The 17,614-nt window shown below is 39.8% G+C and overlaps 1 non-coding gene and 1 pseudogene across 1 annotated transcript; one reads left to right on the top strand and one right to left on the bottom strand.

Annotated features, from left to right (window-relative positions):
* Positions 1–362: 362 nt before the first annotated feature.
* On the bottom strand, positions 363–16,443 carry LOC113002303 (uncharacterized; annotated as a pseudogene).
* On the top strand, positions 2,156–2,262 carry LOC112997888 (small nucleolar RNA R71). Its single transcript, XR_003262945.1, has one exon. It is a non-coding gene; the product is annotated as a small nucleolar RNA R71 (small nucleolar RNA).
* Positions 16,444–17,614: the final 1,171 nt, after the last annotated feature.

Here is a 17,614-nt window from a genome sequence, read left to right as displayed (position 1 = left end):
TGCAAGAGCTTGGTCACCTCCTTTTTCACCACATCTAGAATGATGGGGTTGAGTCGCTGTTGTGGCTGCCTCACTGGCTTAGCTCCATCCTCTAAAAGTATCCTATGCATGCAGGTAGATGGGTTAATATCAGGAATGTCTAAAAAATCACCATGGTTAGTGCATTCTAACTCTAAAAAATCAACATCAAGAGGTACAACACCCAGAAAATCAGAACCAGACTCAATTTAAAATTTACTCTCAACATAAAAATCAGATATAGGATCAAATTCAAACTCAGATTCAGATTCAATGCATGAGGAATGACAAGTATGCAGATAAGATAAAAATGGATGTTTCCTACCATGAAGAGAATCAAAATCAAACATATAATCATCAATAATCTGATCAAGTATTTTAGCATGAAAAATAGAATGATCCTCAGATGGATGTTTCATGGCATCAAGAATGTTAAAATGAACAACAATATCACCAAATTCCATAGACAATGTGCCAGCATAAACATCTATCTTGGTTCGGGCTGTTTTCATAAATGGCCTGCCTAAAATAATTGGAACTGAACCATGGGAAAATCCCTCATCCATATCAAGAACATAAAAATCAGCAGGAAAAATAAGTTCACCAACCCGAACCAACACATCCTCTATGAAACCTGTGAGGTAAGCAACACTTCTATTTGCAAAGTGAATCACCACATCCGTAGGTTGCAAAGGTCCAAGAGATAAAGAATTGAAAATTGATAGAGGCATGACATTAACTGATGCTCCTAGATCTAGCATGACATTCTCAAATTTGTTGTTCCCAATAATGCAAGGTATACAGAAAGTACATGGGTCCTTACATTTCTCAAGAATGTGAGGAATAGATTTACCTATCAATGCTGACACATTTCTGCCCATGCTAATCCTTTCATTGCCTTTGAGCCTCCTTTTGTGGGTGCATAACTCCTTTAGAAACTTGGCATATCTTGGAATTTGCTTGATGGCATCTAGCAGAGGTATGTTCACCTCTACTTTCCTGAAGGTCTCCAAGATCTCCTTATCTACTTCTTCCATCTTTTTGTTTGGAATTGCTCTAGGTGGAAATGGAAGAGGGATAGGAGGCTGCTGCAAATCAATCATAACTACTAGAAGAAGGTCCACCTGCATGAAAATTTTTGTTAGCTCCCTCATGATCAGGAATCTTTCTCCTTTGTGCAGCTAGCACATCCTCTTTTTCAGGTGTAGAATGAAGCTTGACAGGTTCAGGTGCAGGTACTACTACTGGTGGAGGCACTTCAATTTGCCTGCCAGACCTCAAGGTGATGGCACTCACATTTTTCGGATTATGCACAGTTTGTGAAGGCAATTTGTCAGAATTTTGGGATTGAGCTTGGTTCAACTGAGTAGCCATCTGCCCCATCTGATTTGTCAAACTCTAAATGGAGGCTCTTGTCTCTTGCTGAAATTTCATATTCTGGATGGTCATTTGCCTCACTAACTCCTCTAAGGAAGGTTGAGAAGGGGCCTTAGTTGCTTGTTGTCTTTGTTGTTGCTGCTGCATTGGAGGAGGAACATATGGCCTGCTTGGACCAGTAGTATTCTGGAAGGGAGGGACAGGCTGTTGTTGCTGTGGAGGATTTGCCCATCTCAGATTTGGATGATTCCTCCAACCTAGATTGTATCTGTTGCTTGAAAGATCATAATTATTCTACTATTGTTGGTTTTGCTGCTGAGGGGATCTATTATAAATGTTTGCAGCATAGGCTTCAGGTTGCTCATTGACTCCAAATTGCTGCAAAGAAGGACAGAGATCTGTATGGTGATCAACAAAAGAACATAGACCACAGACTCTTGCAACAGTAATAGATGCAGATGCAGATTTTTTATTTATGGCAAGCTGAGTTACTAGGTTGACTAAGGCATCAAGTTTTCCCTCAAGCTTCTTATTTTCAGCAGATGAAGATGAATCTGTGGCCACATCATGGACTCCTCTAAGGACAATAGCATCATTTCTTGCACTGAATTGTTGGGAGTTGGAAGCCATCTTCTCAATCAGATTCCTAGCCTCAACAGAAGTCATATCACCAAGAGCTCCACCACTGGCAGCATCAATCATGCGCCTCTCCATGTTGCTAAGTCCCTCATAGAAATATTGCAGAAGGAATTGCTCAGAAATCTGGTGGTGAGGACAGCTTGCACACAATTTCTTGAATCTTTCCCAGTACTCATACAAGCTCTCTCCACTAAGTTGCCTGATGCCAGAAATGTCTTTTCTGGTGGCAGTGATCCTAGATGCAGAGAAGAATTTTTCCAAGAACACCCTTGAAATTCTGATACTGAGGACAGATGTCGTACAGGATGTCACGACATCGCGCTTCAGAACATGCAGATTGTATATGACAGTATGAACAGATTAAACAAGTAAATAACACAAGAGAATTGTTAACCCAGTTCGGTGCAACGTCACCTACATCTAGGGGCTACCAAGCCAGGGAGGAAATCCACTAAAATAGTATTAGTTCGAAGATCTAACAGCCACTGTATACAACCTTCTCACCTAACCACTACCCATGCAACTTCTACCTAAGAGCCACTCTTAGATATGAGAACCCCTCTCACTCCCTCTCAATCACTCACCCGTGTTTACAAACAAATCAAAGACACACCAGAGATTGCTCTCTGAACAATAGAGATCAACTCTGCACACTCAGGTCCAACACTTGATGTTAGGGTAACATCAAGGTGGCTCACAAAACACTCAAGTCACAAAACTCACAAAATAACTCTTCAATCTCTGACTTGATTAAAAACCCGTGCAGCCTTCATGTTTATATAGCAGTGTACGTATCTGGGCTGCAACAACTTGCGCTGGATAAGCTCTATCATTCTCCTGAAAAATCTGCACTTAAAGATCTAAAAGATAAAGTTTTATCTTTTAGTTTTTATCTTCAATCTCTAATCCCTGAACGAAACTATTCAAGTTTGTAATTCAATCTTTAATTATCTTTTAATTCGTTCCTAAAGATAGAGCTCCTAATCTGTTGCTGACTGCACATTAATCTGTTAAAGATATAACAGATTTATGTGTCCAGTATTTTCGGGCAGGATGTCCTGGACATTGTATCCGACATCGTGGATCCTGCAGCTTCAATTCTTCATTTGACATTTTATCTTGCCTTGTGCATTGTGCAGCCCAATCTGATTCCTTGACATAATGTTAGACATCATGTGCAGCAACTCCAGCTTTCCTTCATTGTCTAAGTGCTTATGTTTTAACAAAATTTTAGCCAATCTTTTAAAACTAAGTAAAGCTAAGCACTAACAATCTCCCCCTTTGGCAAATTTTTGTCTAAAACATACTTAGACACTTCCTGAGCAGGTACGAGCAGTCATGCAAGTGGGATCAGCAACTTTCATTATCAGAGTAATCAAGCACAGCAGTATCTGTAGTGGTGACAGCAAAATTCTGCAAGTTGCAAATCTACAAGTCTTTTCCAGGATGTCAAGACATCTCACGTGACATCAGCTTTCTGCTCCCCCTGTCTCCATGCTCTTACTACTGTGAAGTGAATATTCTGCTAGGCAGCAGTTCACTGCAGCATCTTCTATCAGCTACTAGTTTCAGTAGCTTACATCAGTCATCAGCAGCAGCAGTATAAATACTACTCCCCCTCAAAATCATAAATCATGCATAATATCCTACTACTCCCCCTTTTTAGACAGAATTTGGCAAAAGTAGAATGCATGAAATTAATGTGCAAAGGGACATGCCCCAATAGCTAGTAAGAGTAAAAAGCAAAAATAAAGGTCTGATGGTCATGGGGTGGCATCAGAATCATCATCATCTGATTCTGTATCCTCTGCTGCATCTTCTTCTTCCTCAGCTGCTTCTCCATCATCAACGCCATTGTCTGAGAGTCTTTTGATCAGGCGTTCCAGCTCCATTTTCTTCTCTGTGTTGGCTTTGATGGTTGCCTCCAGCACCTTGCATGTGTCCTTGAGTTCAGCAATCAAATCATCCTTGGACACAGCACTTGAAGCAGCAGCTTTCCCTGATGTCGAGACAATGTCTGGGACATGTGTCCCCTCAAACAGTTTGTAATGCAGGGATAGAGGAGATTCTCTCTTCTTCACAGAGTCAATGTTGTTTAAGATATTGGGATGTTGACTCAACATAATGCCACACAATACAGTTGGGAAGGCAATGGGTATTTTGACAGCAAAAGATTCTGAATGCTTAATAGTTTGATCAAAAATATAGTTTCCAAAATTAAATTTGGACTTGGTTCCAACAGCATACAGAAATTTACCCAAACCTGTGGCAACAGTGGAAGTATGATTGGTGGGTACCCAGTTGGCAGTGCCAATCCTATGCAGGATTGCATACTTCACACTTAGCTTCCCTGCAGAAAGCTTCCCTTTCTTTGGCCAATGCTGGACTTGCTTGGCAGTGATTTCCTTGGCAATTTGATGCTCAGAAACAGCAATATCCACCACTCCTTCAGTTGGTCTGCCCAGGTACTTGTTGATTACAGCAGGGGAGAATCTAATACATTTTCTTCTGACAAACACTTTCTGATACTCATCACTCTTTCTGTTTGTTATGTCAGAGGGAATGTTGACAATGAATTCCCTGACTAGACTTTCATAACAATCTCCCAACTTGGTGACAGTTTTCAGCAGTCCAGCAGCCTTGATGAGGTCCATGATCTCCTTGCAATCCAAGGCATCTCTTCCCAGTTCTCTTTCTAAAGCAAGTCTGCGTTGATATACAAATTTCCACCTTTCAACATTGCCAATGGAGTGGAATGAAATGTTGTCCAATGGGGCATCAGGGACATTTCCAGGCACCTTTTTCCCTGATTTCTTGGCTCTCTTGATGTCGGGAACATCTAGTTCGACATCATCATCAGAATCAGATGAGGAAATTTCTTTCCTCTTCTTGGAAGGGATTGCAACTTTGCTCCATCTGGATGTGGTAGGAGTGATTGGTGTGCTCTTCTTCTGTGCAGTAGTTTTGATTCGTCCAGACCTAGTAATGGGGGTTTTTCCCTTTCTGCTTTGTAATCTTTCTGCAATGCCAGGTGCCAACTTTTTGGCAATGGGTTCCTCATCAGATTCTACTTCTTCTAGGTCAATGAAGTCACCTGGAGCAGGTTCTGGTGCCCTTGGTGCAGGGGTCTCCTCTGTGGCTTGATCCTCTTCCTCTGTTGATTTCTCTTCACTGGATGAAGAGAGGACTTCAACATTTGGGGTGGAAGATGTTGGGACATCTTTATCAGCATCAGGGACAGAAGCATTTTTCAAAATGCTATTCACAAAACTGCGGATCTTCTTATCCATCTCAGTGTCTTCTTCCCTAGGGCTTGTTGCAAAGCTAGGGTTTTCAGAAATCTTCACTCCCTGTTGTCTTTTAGGGACCAGTTTCTCAGGAACAGGGCCTGGACCAGGAATCATTTGTATGGATTGGATATTGAGTGCAGGTTGTTCCTGGTTTGATGGAGTTTTGGAGGATGATGGAGATGATGGTACAGAGGGTGAAACAGGGGATGAGGTTTCTTTTGGTGAGGTAGCCATGGAGAAGCAGAGCTTTGGGAGTGGTTTCGTGAATATCTGAGAAGTGTTGGGGAATGCTGATGCAAACGAGATTGCCACGAAAATGTAAGTTTGAATGAGGAATGTAGGAGAACGTGTGAAACGGAGGTTGAATTTGTTTTGGCCGAGTAGTGAACGTGCTATTAATGTTGAGTGAGAAGTTTGAGCACGTTCAGATAGAAGTAACTGCTATAACTCCTCTAGCAGACAAATGCCCAGCTTGCCCCTCAGTTTTTCAAACTGATTTGCATCCAATGCCTTTGTGAAAATATCTGCTACTTGTTCCTCAGTGGCAACATGCTCCAGTGTGATAACTTTATCATCAACAAGATCTCTAATATAGTGATGTCTAATGTCAATGTGCTTGGTTCTGCTGTGTTGAACAGGATTTTTAGAAATATTAATAGCACTCATGTTGTCACAGTACAATGTCATGACATCTTGTTCGACATTGTACTCCTTCAGCATCTGCTTCATCCAAACTAGTTGTGAACAGCTGCTTCCTGCTGCAATATACTCTGCTTCTGCAGTAGATAGGGACACACAGTTCTGCTTCTTGCTGAACCATGAAATAAGATTGTTTCCCAAATAGAAACATCCACCAGAAGTGCTTTTTCTGTCATCTGCACTTCCAGCCCAATCAGCATCACAATATCCAACCAGCATTGAATCTGAACAATGACAGTACATAATCCCATAGTCACTGGTGCCATTTACATATTTCAGAATTCTCTTTACTTGATTCAAGTGACTTATCTTGGGATTGGCTTGATATCTTGCACAAACACCTACTGCAAAGGTGATGTCAGGTCTGCTTGCTGTTAAATATAGTAAGCTCCCAATCATGCTTCTGTACAGACTTTGATCAACACTGGTGCCAGCTTCATCCTTTGACAGCTTCAAGTGAGTAGGTGCAGGTGTTCTTTTATGGCTGGCATTTTCCATCCCAAACTTCTTGACAATGTTCTTTGCATACTTGCTTTGTGAGAGGAATATGGAGTCTTCCATCTGCTTCACTTGGAGTCCCAGAAAATAAGTCAGCTCTCCAACAAGACTCATCTCAAATTCAGATTGCATCTGTTGGACAAAATGTCGAAGCATCTCATTCGACATCCCTCCAACCACAATGTCATCAACATATATCTGTGCTATCATCAAGTTTTCAGCATCTTGTTTGACAAAGAGAGTCTTGTCAATTCCTCCCTTCCTATACCCTTGCTGAGTAAGGAACTCTGTTAGCCTTTCATACCAAGCTCTTGGAGCTTGCTTCAATCCATAGAGAGCCTTCTTGAGCCTGTATACATGATCTGGATGAGTTGGATCTACAAATCCCTTTGGCTGCTCCACATAGACTTCTTCATTCAGGTATCCATTCAGAAACGCGCTCTTCACATCCATCTGGTACAGCTTGAATTTGAGGATGCAAGCTACACCAAGTAACAATCTAATGGACTCAAGTCTAGCAACAGGGGCGAAAGTTTCATCAAAGTCTACACCTTCAATCTGAGTGTATCCTTGAGCAACAAGTCTGGCCTTGTTTCTGGTTATAACACCTTCTTCATTGGTTTTGTTCTTGAAGATCCACTTGGTGCCAATCACATTAGTTCCCTCGGGTCTAGGAACTAGCTCCCAAACTTCATTCCTTTTGAATTGCTCCAATTCTTCTTGCATAGCATTGATCCAGAACTCATCAGTCAGTGCCTCTTTCACATTCTTTGGCTCAGTTTTGGAGACAAAGCATGAATTGGAGACAATCTCAATCTCCCTTGATCTTGTAGTGACTCCTCTGTTTGGATCTCCTATAATCAGCTCCTTGGGGTGCATCTTCTGGATTCTTATGGAGGGACTCTTGTCAGGTTGATTGATGTTTGGTTCATCTGTAGCAGAATCAGAGTTTTCTGCATTTTCTGCATTTTCTGCACTTTTAGCTGTATCTGCTACATTGTCTCCCGATGTTCTGACATCGTCTTCGACATCCTTCTTTCTTGCTGGAGTTAGATCATCAACAACCACATTGATGGATTCCATCACAGTTCTGGTTCTGGAATTGAATACTCTATATGCTCTGCTGTTTGTAGAGTATCCCAAGAATATTCCTGCATCACTCTTGGGATCCATCTTTCTCCTTTGCTCTCTATCTGCCAAAATGTAACATGGACTTCCAAAGATGTGGAAGTGCTTGACAGTTGGCTTCCTCCCTTTCCAGATTTCATACAGTGTGGTTGGAGTCCCTCTTCTAAGTGTGACTCTGTTGTGGATATAGCATGCTGTGTTCATGGCTTCAGCCCAGAGATTATAGGGAAGTTCTTTGGCATGAAGCATGACCCTAGCAGCTTCTTGCAAAGTCCTGTTTTTCCTTTCAACTATGCCATTTTGTTGTGGTGTGATGGCTGCAGAGAACTCATGAGTGATGCCTTCAGATGTGCAGAATTCAGTAAACTTGCTGTTTTCAAACTCTCTGCCATGGTCACTCCTAATTCTCTTGATGACACAGTTTTTTTCTCTTTGAAGTCTTAGACTCAACTCTTTGAATACTTCAAAGGTGTCTGATTTCTCTCTGATAAAGTTGACCCAGGTAAATCTGGAGAAATCATCCACAACAACATAGGCATACCTCTTTCCTCCAAGGCTTTCAACTTGCATAGGCCCCATCAAGTCCATGTGAAGTAGTTCCAGCACCCTGGAAGTGGTCTGATGTTGAAGCTTCTGGTGGGACATCTTGACTTGCTTTCCAATCTGACATTCACCACAGATTCTGCCTTCTTCTATTTTCAGATTGGGAATGCCTCTAACCGCACCTTTGTCAATGATTTTCTTCATGCCTCTTAAGTGCAGATGTCCAAATCTTTGATGCCATATTTTGACTTCATCTTCTTTGGAGGATAGACATGTGGAGGAGTAACTGGTTTCTTGAGGTGTCCATAGGTAACAGTTGTCCTTTGATCTGCTGCCCTTCATTAGAACTTCACTCTTCTCATTTGTCACCAAGCATTCTGACTTTGTGAAGTTTACATTGAATCCTTCATCACACAACTGACTGATGCTGATCAAGTTTGCAGTCAGTCCCTTCACCAGCAGTACTTTGTTCAGATTAGGAAGTCCATCATGGACTAGCTTTCCCATTCCAGTGATCTTTCCTTTAGAGCCATCTCCAAATGTCACATAGCTAGTGGAGCAAGGTTCAATGTTCACCAGGAATTCTTTAACTCCTGTCATGTGTCTGGAACAGCCGCTATCTAGGTACCAATCTTCCTTAGCTGATGCTCTAAGTGAAGTATGAACAACAAGACTAACAATCTTGTGTTTTGGAACCCACATCATCTTTCTTCCGCTGCTGCTACTTTGAGTTCCATGATGTGGATGGCCATGTAGATGATAGCAAAAGGGCTTTATGTGACCATACTTGCCACAGTAGTGACACCTCCACTTCTTTCTTTTGCTCTTTTTCTGTTGCGTTCCATGATGTCGAGACCGATGTTGTGACATCGTGGCTCCAGTGCTGTTTTTGGCAGGAACAAATTCTGTCATGGTTGTTCTGCCAGCAGATTTATGATTAAATCCAAGTCCTCTCTGGTTTCCAACATTCTTCCCAAGTTGTAGCACCTCATCAAGCATATCTGAGCCTTTATTCAGCATCTTTATTGATTTTGTCATGTTTTCCAGTTTAGAGTTCAGAAAACCAATTTCTCCTTTAAGCTCAGAGATCTCCTCTTCATGTGCCTCCTTCTCAGCCTCCAGATTTGCAATGATCTTCTTCAGTTGAGCTTCTTGCTGAAGAATCTTCTCACTTTTGATGCATAGTTCTCTATAGGATATAACAAGCTCATCAAAAGTGATTTCAATATCAATATCACTTGAATCTTCATCAGATTCAAATCTCCCAGTGAGTGCATTCACATCTCTGTCAGAATCACTTTCTTGTTCACTCTCTGTATCATCAGACCAACATACAGAAAGTCCTTTCCTCTGCTTCTTGAGATGGGTGGGACATTCAGCTTTGATGTGTCCATAGCCTTCACACCCATGGCATTGAATTCCTTTGCTGTGACTGGGCTTTTCATCTGACTTCTTCTGGTATTCACTACCTTTCCTGATGTCGAAAGGGATGTTCTGGACATGTGGTTTCTGCCTCCTGTCCATTCTTTTCAGCACTTTGTTGAACTATTTTCCAAGGAGCACAACTGCGTTAGTCAGACCTTCATCAGTATCCAGGTCATACTCATCTTCTTCTCCTTCATCATTGGACACGAACGCCAGGTTCTTGCTCTTCTTTTCAGTCCTATCCGAGAGTCCTAGCTCAAAGGTTTGAAGGGAACCAATGAGTTCATCTACTCTCATGTTGCAAATGTCTTGGGCCTCCTCTATTGCAGTGACTTTCATGTCAAATCTCTTAGGCAAAGATCTGAGGATCTTTCTCACCAGCTTTTCATCTGTCATCCTTTCTCCCAAGGCAGTGCAAGCATTGGCAATTTCAAGAATGTTCATGTGGAAGTCATGAATGCATTCTTCCTCCTTCATCTTCAGATTTTCGAATTTTGTAGCCAATAGTTGCAATCTGGACATCTTCACTTTGGAGGTTCCTTCATGAGTGGTTTTCAGAATCTCCCATGCATCCTTGGCAACTGTGCATGTGTTGATCAATCTGAAGATATTCTTGTCAACTCCATTGAATAGGGCATTCAAGGCTTTGGAGTTTCCAAGTGCCAATTTGTCTTCTTCTTTTGTCCAGTCTTCTTCTGGCTTCAATTCATCAGTGGGCTTTCCTTCTGCGTCCAGCATCTTGGGATGTTCCCAGCCTTTGATGACAGCTTTCCAGGTTCTGCTATCCAGTGATTTGAGGAAGGCCACCATCCTTGCTTTCCAGTATTCATAGTTGGTTCCATCCAGAATTGGTGGTCTGTTCACTGGTCCTCCTTCTTTCTCCATGTTCATCAGAATTTATCTCCCTAGATCTCACTCAGTGATTTAGAGTGCCTGCTCTGATACCAATTGAAATTCTGATACTGAGGACAGATGTCGTACAGGATGTCACGACATCGCGCTTCAGAACATGCAGATTGTATATGACAGTATGAACAGATTAAACAAGTAAATAACACAAGAGAATTGTTAACCCAGTTCGGTGCAACGTCACCTACATCTGGGGGCTACCAAGCCAGGGAGGAAATCAACTAAAATAGTATTAGTTCGAAGATCTAACAGCCACTGTATACAACCTTCTCACCTAACCACTACCCATGCAACTTCTACCTAAGAGCCACTCTTAGATATGAGAACCCCTCTCACTCCCTCTCAATCACTCACCCGTGTTTACAAACAAATCAAAGACACACCAGAGATTGCTCTCTGAACAATAGAGATCAACTCTGCACACTCAGGTCCAACACTTGATGTTAGGGTAACATCAAGGTGGCTCACAAAACACTCAAGTCACAAAACTCACAAAATAACTCTTCAATCTCTGACTTGATTAAAAACCCGTGCAGCCTTCATGTTTATATAGCAGTGTACGTATCTGGGCTGCAACAACTTGCGCTGGATAAGCTCTATCATTCTCCTGAAAAATCTGCACTTAAAGATCTAAAAGATAAAGTTTTATCTTTTAGTTTTTATCTTCAATCTCTAATCCCTGAACGAAACTATTCAAGTTTGTAATTCAATCTTTAATTATCTTTTAATTCGTTCCTAAAGATAGAGCTCCTAATTTGTTGCTGACTGCACATTAATCTATTAAAGATATAACAGATTTATGTGTCCAGTATTTTCGGGCAGGATGTCCTGGACATTGTATCCGACATCGTGGATCCTGCAGCTTCAATTCTTCATTTGACATTTTATCTTGCCTTGTGCATTGTGCAGCCCAATCTGATTCCTTGACATAATGTTAGACATCATGTGCAGCAACTCCAGCTTTCCTTCATTGTCTAAGTGCTTATGTTTTAACAAAATTTTAGCCAATCTTTTAAAACTAAGTAAAGCTAAGCACTAACAACCCTCTTAAGGTCATCCCAACTAGTAATGGACCTGGGAGCAAGGTAGTACAACCAATCTTTCGCCACTCCCTCTAGAGAATGAGGAAAACCCTTTAGAAAGATATGATCTTCCTGGACATCAGGGGGTTTCATGGTGGAACAGAAAATATGGAACTCCTTAAGATGCTTATGAGGATCTTCACCTGCAAGACCACTAAACTTGGGCAGCAAATGTATTAGTCCAGTCTTGAGAACATATGGAACATCCTCATTAGGATATTGAATGCACAAGCTTTCATAAGTGAAGTCAGGTGAAGCCATCTCCCTAAGAGTCCTCTCACAAGGTGGAGATTCAACACCGTTCTTAGTATGAAAATCAGCAGTCGAATGCTTAAAATCAAAATGTTCAGAATCACTAGCAACAGAATGCTCAGAATGCTCAAAATGCACAGAATAATCAGGATGCACACTATGCCTAACTAATTTATGAAAGGTTATATCTATTTCAGGATCAAAGGGTTGTAAATCACCCGGATTGCTCCTAGTCATGCACTATATGCAGCAAATCATGTATTTCTGAAACAAGAACCAGGGGTAAAAAGGGGGTAAAACTACAACTATACTCAAACGATATCCAAATGAGTTGAAAATTTGTGAGCAACACCCTAAAATCATGAAAAGATAGCACAAAAATTTTCAAACAAAAATTCAAAGTCTAACTATGAAAAATGCCTAAGAAAAGTTTAGAAAAATAGGAAAATAATACTTGAAAAATAAAAATAAAAATAACTTAGTAAACAACTGATTTTTAAGTTCTGAGAACCGCAATCGGTGCTAGTGGGTTGGGATTGCATGGGAAATTTTTTTTCTACCCCAAATGCATATATAATAATAGTCATTCTGATAACCGGAGCAAAAGTTATGGCCGTTTTAAGTTTTGCTAAAAACAAGTTTCCAAATTTTTTATATCTCTCAAATTCAGCCACACCAAGTGCTTCTGGTATTTTTCACACATAATATGGATCAAAAGAAACTACCACACAACAAATCAGCCAAAAATAAAAACTCTAGCTATCGAAACAAAATTCACCAATTAATTAGCAAAATCTGACACTATTCACAGCACTATTCACAGCACTGAAAAATAGAACAGAACACTACACTAAACAACACTAAACAACAGACTACACACAAAACAACTAAACACTGCAAATTAATCACATAACACAGATTTTATAAAAACACACAGAAACAAACACAAAGACACAAAAACATAATTATGAACCTTTGGACCACAACTCCTCGGCAACGGCGCCAAATTTGACCGGAGTCGTACCCGAATCAAATAAACATTAAAATGCAGTATCTAGGAAGTGATCCTAGGTCGTCTCCCAGTGAGCAATGATCAAACAAACGTTCATAACAATAATAATAAAACAGTAACGAAATGGGGGGTTTGTTTGTTTTTGTAATTTAAACAGCAAGCAAACTTGAATTAAAAAGATAGCAGAACTAAAACATATTGTTTCCCCTTGATTCAAAAGCAAGTCTCTTATCCTAGGTTACGAGAATTTATCCCTAATCAGTTCAACCTACTTAATCCAACCCGAAATTAATTTACTAAGAGAAAATTAACACAATGTTGTCATTATGTGATTAAGCAACACATACACCGATTAATCCCTCTCACATGTCCATTAAGCATGAACGTTAATTAAGCACAGAGACAATTAATCAAGCATTAAGCATGCATAGATTAATATCAACAACAATACAGAATAATTGGTGAAGGGGAAAACTGATAAGAATTTAATATTAATAACAAAACCTCAAAGAGAGTTATGCTTAATCCTGAAGAGAAAACAACACTAGAGATTCAGCCTTCCATTAACACCAGAAATGAAAACAGCAACTGGAAACTAATTGCAACACAAAAACGAAAATGAATCTACAAACAGAAACTGAAAATGAAATTGCAATTGGAAACGAAATGCAAAAACGAATAGGAAATCAAAGGCAGAAAATGAACTGAAATTAGAAGACAAAAATGAAAATGAAACTGGAATTAAAAGCAAAAAATGATACTGGAATTTGAAGCAAAAAATGAAAATGGAGTTGCTACGTGAACAGTACCATGTGCGTGAACAATAACACCAAAAACTGAAAATGAAACCCTACAAAAATCTATGCGTGATCAGTAACACGAACCACCTTAAAACCCTAGTAGCTGGGATCCCTAAAGGTCACTAGGCCCCAAAGCTTACAAATCTAATTATCGGGCCCAATAAGGTCTGATGGCCCAATTACAAAAATACAGCCCAAAAACGAAATAAAATAAAACTGGATGACAAATAAAATTGTCTACTCTCTTCAAGTCCAAGTCGATTCAACCCAATTGCTTATAATTCTCCTGAAATTAAATTAAAACACATAATTAGTCAAGTAGGCCCAAATGATAAAACTGCATAATTAATTTGACAATTAAAGCAAATCAGTAATTAAAATGGTGATAGAAAGGGGTAAGAAATAGGAGAAAATAATGACACATCAAATTCCCCCACACTTAGCCTTTTGCACTCCCAGGCAAAATCCAAAAGCAGAGCAAGGAACAAATCCAGAGACATTAAAGAGAGACAAACAAACACAAAAACATTTACATATTTCTCAATGAATCTGAAGGAATGAAAGGAATGGGCAACATCCAACACGTAAAGAGTTAAAGAATCAAGACAGTCATGAAAATCATCCAAGCACCTCAAACATGACTAGGTAGTCAATCAGCTCAAGAATTGACTCAAAAATGATAAAGCCTCACAAGATATGCACTCTATCTCTCAAGTGTCTAGGCTATTGTTTACTCTCAGAGCACCCATGAAAATAAACACCACATAGACTTGGGAAGACTATAAAATTGACAACCAAACACCAAAAACTCATGCACATGAGGATCAAAAGGTCTTTTAAGGTTGTAATGGGGCCAGGGATAAGGTAGAGGAAAGTATGGGATAAGTAGCTAAAACCCAAAGGAATAGAGGAGCAATGAGGAATAAGTGGAAATTAAGCAAAAGTAGTAAACCCAAAACCGAAATTAAAAATTAAGCATAAAAAGTAAACCCAAAACCTCCAATATCAACAAAATCAACCAATATGGATGTACTTGTTCTTCCTAGTTACTATGGATGTACTTGTTCTTCCTAGTTAGCATGTCTTTCAGAAATTTAGCATAGAGCGGGATCTACTATAGAGCTTCTCCTAAGGGCATGGTAATTTCTAGCTAGATGTCTTTCTTTGTCTTTCCTAGAAGGTAGCAAAGGATATGGTACTTCTCTCCCTTCAGCTGAAAATGCTTCTTTCTTTTTCTCTCTAGCACACTCACTCTTGCTTTTTCTCTTCTCTTCTTTTCTCTCTTTTTCTTTTTCATTTTTCTCATTTATTTCTTTTTCTTTTTCTTTCTCTTTTTCTTTTTCATTTTTTTCATTTTCTTCTTTTTCTTTTTCCTATTTTCTTTTTCACTCAAAATTATTGGTGTTGCTCTCATCTATTCATCATCCCCTTCTTCTTCTTCCTCTATAAGTTCACAAAAGGGTTGCACTGGTTCAAGTGTTGGTTCAATTACCAGTTGTTGTTTGTCATCCTCCACCATTTTCTGCATCTTTTTCTCCTCCTCCATGGCTACCTTCCTTCCTCGGATCATCACAACCTTGCATTCTTCTTTTGGATTCTGCTCAGTGTTAGCTCCAAAAGTACTAGAAGATTTTTCTGCAAGTTGTTTGGCTAGCTGCCCTACCTGGACCTTTAGATTTTTTATGGCTGACTTTGTGCTCTTATGATTAGTCAATGGCACCTGCATAAAATGAGCAAGAGTTTGTTCCAGCTTTGTTGTTCTCTCATATAAGTTAGGCCCTTGTTGTTGTGGCCTGTTAGGTGACCCACCCTGGTCTTTATTGAACTGATTACCAGGGTGAGTTCTCCATTGATTATGTTCCTAGTAAGGTTGGCCATGTTGCAATCTAGAAAATCCACCTGCATTAAAATTTTGTCTAGGTTGGTTTCCCATGTAATTAACTTCATGAGATGTTTCTTCAATGGGAATACACAAGCCTGACCTATGAGCTCCACCACAAAGTGTGCAACCTGTAACCTGTAAAACAGATGAGGGTAAAGGTTGACTAGCATGCAATTGAGTTGGAAACTTACTTAGTGTTTCAGTTAAAGCTTCAAGTTGCTTGGACATCAACTTATTTTGGGCCAACAAGGCATCTTGTGATGAAAGCTCTAATAAACTCTTCTTGGTAGGAATATGAACTCTATCATGCAAAATTGCATGGTCACTGGCAGCCACATTTTCAATTAAGTCCATGGCTTCTTTAGGTTTCTTCAACTTAATTTTTCCTCTTGCATAAACGTCGAGTAACTGCTTTGATTGCGGCCGTAACCCATCAATGAAGATGTTCAGCTGTATAGGCTCTGAAAAACCATGAGTGGGAGTTTTCCGCAGCAAGCTACGGAATCTTTCTAATGCCTCACTCAAAGATTCATCAGGAAACTGATGGAATGAAGATGCAGGTCTTTAAACTGTTGCCCTTGAATGAATGCAACCATCTCTTGGCCTCCCCAGATAAAGAAAATGAAAATAGGCTGAGCCTAATAGCATATCCAGGTACATCGGCAAGCTTGATAGTATTTCAAATCTCAATATACGTTGCCAAGTGTGAGTATGGATCTTCATTTGGTAAACCATGAAACAAATTGCTTTGTATTAGCTGTATCAATGAAGGTGGGTAAGTTAAGTTTTGTGCCTGAACCTCTGGCCGCGCAACACTTGAGAAATATTGCAGCACCGAAGTACTTGAGTAATCTTCCAAGGTCACTCGCTGAGGTTGCTCTTCAGCCATGACTTCGGCTTCAAATTGTTGTTTGAGTTTCCCTGGATGTACGTGAATTAGAACATGATGATTCAGAAAAGTGAGCCTCTTCAATGTCTAAATCCAATGGAACCAATTCACCTGCAGAAGATCTATGCATGCAAACACTAACAGGAACAATTAACCAATTCAAGAAGAAAATAAATTTTGAACTAAACAAATATTAACAAAAAAAATTAATAAATCAAAGAATAATGAATTAATGCCTTCAAACTGAACTAAACTTTCCAAATGGAAAAAGTTCCCCGGCTACGGCGCCAAAATTACTTGTTCGACCATAATACTTGTTTACTCTCTCTTCCAAATTGGTATTACTTGTTTTTATATGGGAGTGGTCTTACCGGCAAGCGCACCGGGTCGCCATGTAAAATAATTAAAATGGAACAAACCGAGTATCGAACACAGGGAACTTGTTCATTTAGCAATGTTTTCTTAAGTAAGCAGGCCTTTGCAAACAGAAATTAATGAATGTGAATTAAAGCAAAAGTATGTTCTATCTTAAGTAAAAGCAATAAACGAGAACAAGTAAGTGTGAAAACAGATATCTAAAGGCATTGGGTCCTCCTATTGAGTAAGTTGATGTAGTTAAAGATGTTTTTCTAATTAAAGATGTTCATGTGTTCTATGCTGAGGACAAAAGTACCAAACACTGATTCCTCTAGAGTTTGGACTAATTTAAATCAAACACCGATCCCTCTTGTTGATCTTAGCCTAATTTAAACAACATTATACTCACAGCAAAATAAAGAAAACTAAATCCCTGCACATTATGCCTAGCAATGCAGTTATTCAGTCCCTATTCTATCAAGTTCTAAGGAAACAGTGCATTTCCCAATGCTAAACTCCCTAACAGAATAGACAAATGGGTGATCAAGCCATAAGCATACTTACAATAAGCATAGATAGAAGCAGTGAACACATAAGACAATCCTAATTAGATATGAAAAAGAGTTTACATCAATTACTCAGTAAGAATCCCCAACTGAGGGTTTTAGCCTTTGATGGCAAGGAAGCTCTTTTTACACCGAAGAAGAGGAATCAAGAGAAATTGCTTGCTTACAAAGGAGTGGGAATGTCTCCTCCACCTCTAGGAATCTCACTAATCTCCCTAAAAGATGAAAACTTGGCCCTTTGCTCTGCT

This window comes from Glycine max, chromosome 1 (genome assembly GCF_000004515.6).
Source record: "Glycine max cultivar Williams 82 chromosome 1, Glycine_max_v4.0, whole genome shotgun sequence".
NCBI classification, from domain to species: Eukaryota; Viridiplantae; Streptophyta; class Magnoliopsida; order Fabales; family Fabaceae; genus Glycine; species Glycine max.
This window is presented reverse-complemented; position numbering and strand designations above follow the sequence as displayed.